This window comes from Porites lutea, chromosome 2, assembly GCF_958299795.1.
Source record: "Porites lutea chromosome 2, jaPorLute2.1, whole genome shotgun sequence".
NCBI lineage: Eukaryota > Metazoa > Cnidaria > Anthozoa > Scleractinia > Poritidae > Porites > Porites lutea.
The window spans coordinates 53,804,222-53,812,108 of NC_133202.1; positions in this window are offsets into that span (position 1 = coordinate 53,804,222).

Consider the following 7,887-nt stretch of genomic DNA (forward strand, 5'->3'; position numbering starts at 1 on the left):
AAAGACTGATCTACACCACGTGCGCTAACGTCACTTCCTGCTGTTGCAAAAACAAACTGGCGAACCGAAAAATTTTTAATTAGCACCATATATTTGACTTATTTATAGAATGCCCTAAGGATATGTAAAATATGAATATATAGGACCTCGTTGGGCCCAACTCTTGCACTCTACGTACTCTTAGTCTGCTACACAGCCGTTTTTAGTGTCGTCACGCAACACTCCTCCCAACACTACAAACAGCTGTATAGCAGACTAGTCTAAAGCCTCCCACGCATACTTTCTTCGGAGTTCGTCACGCGTTCCTGCCCCACGAACGACGTTCGTGGGGCAGGAACGCGTAACGAACCCCGTAGGAGGCTAACTGGACTCTACTCTGACGCCGCTGTTAGATCAGATTTAGCGACCCGCCCTCCCACCCCGCGGGGAATCCAGGTTGGAGTGTATCCTCCATACCTTATTTACATTTCATGGATACCAATACCCAGAATATTTTACGTAATTTACGCGATTAATCGATGGAAATTCAATTTCACAATATAGGTAATCGCATGATTTCGAGTGCAATTTGGGATAAATCAGCACAAGTTATTTTTTTTACGAGTGCTGATTTACTCCCAAATTGCACGAGAAAAATCCTGTGGTTACTTGTTCCGAGCGAAGCTTGGCGCGAGGCGAGTTTGTAATTTCGTCGCGCGCGAAGCGAGCGCGCAGCACGTGAACCGCACGTGGTCTTAGCCAGCGGCAAAATATCCCGACTATGACATCATGTAGCGTTAAGTCATGGAGCATTTTGTGTTTCCAGGCGACACAGACTTTGCCGCCGATGACCAGGAGGTGCTTTATATTTTATTCATGAAAGGCTTATGTGTTTATTTATCGTCTGTGAAACAATGTTTATGAGCGATCGGTGAATCACGAGCAATTTCATTCCCTATGCAAATGACACAGAATAGGAAGCACAACAAGTGGCTGCAATTCCTCCGGGGAAGATATCACCGAAACCCCTCCGGAGCGAGAACGTTGACTTGAAATTCAGCGTGAACAACGAAGGAGAAGACGTCAACAAGAAACCCCGGAGCAGAGAGAACATCGCTTAGCACAGCGAAGGCAACGCCTTGAAATTCGTTTTATACCGTGGAAAACCCCAATTTGTTAGTTTGCCGGTTAAATTTCCTGCCGATAGATCAAAGTTTCAGTTCTGAACTGCGGCCTTCAGTGTAATAATTTTCACCTGACTGTACTGCCTTGTTTGTGGTTTTTTTCTATATCCAGCAGCCGGAATAATTCTAAACACGCTTTTCAATATACTTTTTAAAATAACACCTCACAATACAGAAGAAAGAAGAAGAAGAAGAAAAGAAAGAACAAAGTAGGGACCTTCACAACGATATTCGCGGTGGGTCACCTGATCCAGTTACTGCCAGGTTCCTACTAATAAACCGAGTTGAATAGTGCATCATGTAAGCCGGCCTCGAAATGTCGACCTATCTATATATTATATGAGGCTTACACAGCCGACATGGACGCTGCGTAGTCCAAATTTGATTGTCTAGGTTACCCGAGAGAACAACGGAAAAAGAGCACGCTCAGTTTTACGCCACCATTGCATTAGGGCCGGATTTTCCCAACTTCGTCCCCAGGGAGCTTTTCCGTGGCTTTGGAGGTGGGGCGGGAAAAGGCCCTGGCATCGGCTGGTCGATCCGTCATTTTGATTGATCCAAAGCCAAGGAAAAGCGTCCTGGGAACGAGGTTGGGATTTTCCTAGTTATTCTCGGGATTCCCAGATGAAGGTGAGCGACGGCAACCAAAACAGGGGTGACAAATTCAACAATAGAAGAACATATTTGGTTCAATTATCTTTATCTGAAACTCAGGTTCACATTTGCTTTTACGAACTATAATCAAAGCACTGCCATTACATCATGCTGTATCCACTACACAAACTAATACATTATTAGTATAACTTACGCTAACACACTCATTACAATTTTAATCACAATTTTAGTCAGGAATTGTTAAATATACTGTATTGGGCAGACAACAGTCAATAAAGACTGTTGAATTATTCCAGTTACATCTACTTTGCAATAAATTTAAAATGATCTTTATTATTGAAGAAATTCAGTTAAAGCTTCGGACAGTGTAACCTCCCCTCCCCCTCCATTGGCGCTTACATTGTTTGGGATGATTTGCATGTACTTTTAAGGAAACAGTTGCCTAATTTGGAGTTAAACCGTTGGGAGTCAATCAGTGTAAAATAATGTAACTGTCATAAGAATTCCATGCGCTTGCTTTTGAGGCGAACTGGATCTGGTTTCGGAGCAAACATGTACGCCGAAGAAGACGATGAGCGGACACGAAATTCGATAACATCGACAAGAGGAGCTATTGAATTGAAAGCGCATAAAACCATTGTACTTCGAAAGCAAACCAGCACAACAAGCTTCGATCGAGTGAACCATTCAATTCTCTCCCAGTTTCTTTCTCTCTTTTTTTAAACTTAGACATCTGCGGGCACAAACTAACTCTAAAGCTTTTTATTACTGTGGTAAAACTATTTCACAAGCTTAATTTCCCCAGATTAAAATAATCTTTATTTAATTTTTTTTACCGGTTCATCACTACAGTTTCTTTCAAAGTCAATCCCTTTATTAATCAACAGTTGCAGCTTAATATAAATTTATAGAATCAATAGCTTACAACACACTATTCCACATTCTTTATGTGGCTTATCCTTTATCAGCATATTAGGCTTATTATGTATAACGTTATATAGATTAACCACATCTCATTCACATTAAACACAAATTAAAGCAAATCTATACCCGCAAATAGAAGTTCTTAAACTAAGTTGTAATGTGTATATGACTTCAGCAATGCACATATTTTATTTTTACAACAAACACCAATAGAAATTACATCACCTCTGTCACAACTAAGATTAAACTAGTATTGAGCACAGAGTTTATTTAATTAATATCTTTTGCTACTGCAATCGTAACAAAACTATGAATGATTTTGAGATAACCACATTCATGCGAGCTCAAGAAACCAAGACGACTGTTGAGAATCGAGAATGAAAGATAACAAGATCGGCTAACACTAAGTTAACGAAGTTGATGCATGTTTGCAAGTCTACGGAATTGCGCGATCGAAAGCATTTTTTGAATGCAAATAAAGGTCACTAAAGCATCTTTACATAACAAAATTATAAAATGATTGACGAATGTCGACAGAAATTTAACAAGAGCGTAAAAGAGGTCATGTAAATACAGTGTTAAAAAGAAGATACAGCATTAAAAAAGTCGATATAAATTTAGTTTGCAGAATGGCGACAGCTAGAGGCCCTTTTTAGATATACGGGTCACACGAAATTATGACACAGGAGGTTAAGTGAGTGGCATTTAAGTGAGTAGTGCAGGGGCTGCTCGTAAGGTCTCTGCTAATTGGTCGCAGAAAGCAATGACTTGTCATTCGTTCAATTGTTTTAGTATTGTTTGTTAAGTGTTCGCGAGCGCGCGATCGAAGTAATCAGCAAGCCAAAGTAGTAAAAGATAGTGGTCGACAGTTACCGAAAGTATCCCGAAGGATTGCGAGAGTTTTCATTAATTTTATAGTATTCACAAGTTGGTAAAGGTTTTCATTAAGTGATTACGACAGCGCGTGTTCGATGTAGGTTATGGTAAGTTTATATGAAGATTGACGCAAGTCGAAGTAGTAAAACAGTAGTGGTCGAAAGTTACCGAAAGTACCCCCCGAAGGATTGCGAGAGTATTCATTACACTGAACACAATTTTGCAAAGGTATTTAAGCGTTCACGATAGCGCGTGTTCGAAGTAATGTAAGTTTATAGTTTAACGCAAGCCGAAGTAATCAACGAAAGTGAAGTTACCGAAAGTACCCCCAAAGAACGCAATTTGGGAAAGGCATATAGGCATTTACGATAGCGCCGGTTCGTAGTAATGGCAAGTACACATGAAGATTAACGAAAGCCGAAGAAGCCGACAATAATGCGTACAAGTAACTCACACTGTCCCAAAGGTTGGCGAGAGTCCATCGTATAGTAGCTAATAAGTAGTTAATAATAGTGGCTCAAAGTTACCGAAAGTACCTCGAAAGATGGCGACAGTGCTCATTACAGTGTACGCAATTTGAGAAAGGTATTTAAGCGTTTACGATAGCGCGAGTTCATAGTAATGCAAGTAAAAACGAAGATAAACGAAAGCCGAAGAAGACAACTATAATATTCGCAAGTAAACAACACTTTATATGAAGATTGACGCAAGAAGAAGAAGCCAATGATAGTGGTTGAAAGTTATCGAAAGTACCCCGAAGGATTGCGTGAGTGTTCATTAATTTTATAGTGTTCACTAGTTGGTAAAGGATTTTATTAAGTGTTCACGATAGAGCGCGTTCGAGGTCGGTAATGGTAAGTTTATATAAAGATTGACGCAAGCCGAAGTAGTAAAAGATAGCGGTCGAAAGTTAGCGCGCCTTCGAAGTCGGTAACGGTAAGTATATATGCATGAAGATTGACGCAAGCCGAAGTAGTCAATGATAGTGGTCGAAAGTTACCGAAAGTACCCCGAAGGATTGCGAGAGTGTTCATTAATTTTATAGTGTTCACAAGTTGGTAAAGGATTTTATTAAGTGTTCACGATAGCGCGCGTTCGAGGTCGGTAATGGTAAGTTTATATAAAGATTGACGAAAGCCGAAGTAGCAAAAGATAGTGGTCGAAGTTACCGGAAGTACCCCGAAGGATTGCGAGAGTGTTCAGTAATTCTATAGGGTTCACAAGTTGGTAAAGGCTTTTATTAAGTGTTCACAATAGTGCGCGTTCGAAGTCGGTAATGGTAAGTTTATATGAAGATTGACGAAAGCCGAAGTAGTAAAAGATAGCGGTCGAAAGGTAGCGCGCCTTCGAAGTCGGTAACGGTAAGTATATATGCATTAAGATTGACGCAAGCCGAAGTAGTCAATGATAGTGGTCGAAAGTTACCGAAAGTACCCCGAAGGATTGCGAGAGTGTTCATTAATTTTATAGTGTCCTCTAGTTGGTAAAGGATTTTATTAAGTGTTCACGATAGCGCGCGTTCGAGGTGGGTAATGGTAAGTTTATATGAAGATTGACGCAAGCCGAAGCAGTAAAAGATAGCGGTCGAAAATTACCGAAAGTACCCCTGACGGATTGCGAGAGTATTCATTACACTAAACGCAATTTGGCAAAGGCATTTAAGCGTTCACGATAGCGCGTGTTCCAAGTAATGTAAGTTTATAGTTAAACGCAAGCCGAAGTAATCAACGATAGTGAAGTTACCGAAAGTACCCCAAAGAACGCAATCTGGGAAAGGCATATAGGCATTTACGATAGCGCCGGTTCGTACTAATGGCAAGTACACACGAAGATTAACGAAAGTCGAAGAAGCCGACAATAATGCGTACAAGTAACCAACACTGTCCCAAAGGTTGGCGAGAGTCAATCGTATAGTAGTTAGATGGCGAGAGTGTTCATTACAGTTTACGCAATTTGAGAAAGGCATTTAAGCGTTTACGATAGCGCGCGTTCATAGTAATGCAAGTAAACACGAAGATTAACGAAAGCCGAAGAAGCCGACAATAATACTGGCAAGTAGCCAATACTTTCCTAAAGGCTGGCGAGAGTTCATCGTATTTCCCGACCAGCATTAAAAATATTGTTAAAAGACCTATTGTTGCCCAGTAGCACTCGTTTTTGTAAGAAGGAAAGTCCTCCTTCGAAAATGAACGCTACTCAAGCAGAATTCTAAAGTTCTATTCAGCTTTTACAAGTATTAGTGAAAAAAAAAAAATGATTAGTTTAAGCTCCTAAAGTATTTCTTCTTGATCAAACATCTTCACTTTAGTTGTGTTGTAAGACGCAGGCACTTTTCCTGATGTCCAACTTGAGAAACATGCCCTGAAACAGAAAAAAGGTCAACATTTTTCAGTACACCGTAGATCAATGATAGAGACAACAGATGACGATTTTCCAATCTCTGTACACTGAAAACGTGCAATTTGGAAACGAATTTAAACTCAGTTAAGATAGCAACCAAAGTAAACATCTGTTAGCAAAATAAAGCATCTCAATGATTAAAAATGCAGGTACTCGTGCCACACCCAACACCATTCAGGGATTTAATGTACTTACTGTCATGAGCACATATAAGAAACCTATACTACTGGCTCCCATCTGCAACATGGATGAATTCATTTCTGATATGTCGTTCACACCTTAGTTCTCTCATCTCTCACTGGCAAATGATGCCGTGTACTACTCTTACGATGTTGTGCTCTTATTCTAAAGTAAATCAGTCCTACTTACATAAACTATATTATGGTGTTCGATATGCAGGTCTAAGGAGAAAACCGGGGATTAATGCAAAGAACTTGAAAATATACGTTATACCTGAAACGAAGAAACGTCTTCTCACGTGATGAACAAATTAATTGCCGGGTAGATTCAATCTAGAAATAAAAAAGCTCAAGAAAAAGAAACAAGCGCTTAGAAAATGTTACCAACAGACTTCAATTGAATTAATACAACCTATTTCATGTGGAATTAATTCTCAAGCTTTTTTTCTTACATTCTTTCCAAGCCGGTCTTATTGACCTCTTTAAGGTGCAATGGGATCCAAGACTCATTTCTAGGAATTTGTGAGTGTAGTTTCTAGAATCTTTATGACCAGATAATAATTTGTTTCTTCTTTGGTCCCCACCCTATTCAATTATATATCGCACACTAAACTTTTATGTAACTTGCTGAATATGCTTTTGATTTGCAACGGTAAGGGACAGATAAAAAATGAAGTTTAAGGGCAAACTATAAGCATATATTTTTAGTGGGAAGGAACATAAACAAATCATATCTATAAAGGCAAGTCGGTTCTCAATAAACCCACAAACAGCAATAATTTAAATACAATGAATTCATTTCCGACTTTTCCACTGAGATGTTTTTAAAGCGTCCAGCATAAGCATAGTTATAACCTGCAAGAATATAACAGTGCAGAGTCAAGCATTTAAAGAATTTCAAGTGTCAAGTCTATCTTTACTAAGTGAAATATACATTTGGAATCATTACCGTTAATATATTTTACAGTATCTAAACATCTAATACTATATCAATAATAATAGTAATAATGACGATGAAATACTAATAATAGTTTATTTAACAGATCGACGGAGTGGCTCTTCCCTATTTAATTGAATTATTTGAAATTAAAAATATATTAAAGTACCTTAATAAAAAAAGGCCCTCTCCTCAAATAAACAGATTCTACTTAATGGGCAGATTTCGGAAAAAGGCATTAGGGAGTTCTCTTCTCACGTGGACACTTTCTGGGTGTCAATCCCATTGGTCCTACTTAACAGTAGATTTAGGGCAAAGGCATTAGCGAGTTATCTTCTCCCGTGGACACTTTCTGGGTGTAAATCCCATTGGTCCTCGTGAACAGCAGATTTCGGGTAAAGGCATTAGAAAGTTCTCTTCTCCCGTAGACACTTTCTGAGTGTAAATCCCATTGGTCGTAGTGAACAGCAGATTTCTAATAAAGGCATTAGGGAGTTCTCTTCTCCCGTGGACACTTTCTGGGTGTAAATCCTATTGGTCCTAGTGAACAGCAGATTTCGGGTACAAGCATTAGGAAGTTCTCTTCTCCCGTGGAAACTTTCTGGGTGTAAATCCCGTTGGTCCTAGTTAACGGCATATTTAGGGCGAAAGCATTTGGGAATTCTCTTCTCCCCTGGACACTTTCCGGGTGTAAATCACATTGGTCCTAGTGATCAGCAGATTTAGGGCAAAGGCATTAGGGAGTTCTCTTCTTTCGTGGACACTTTCTAAGTGTAAATCCCATTGGTCCCGG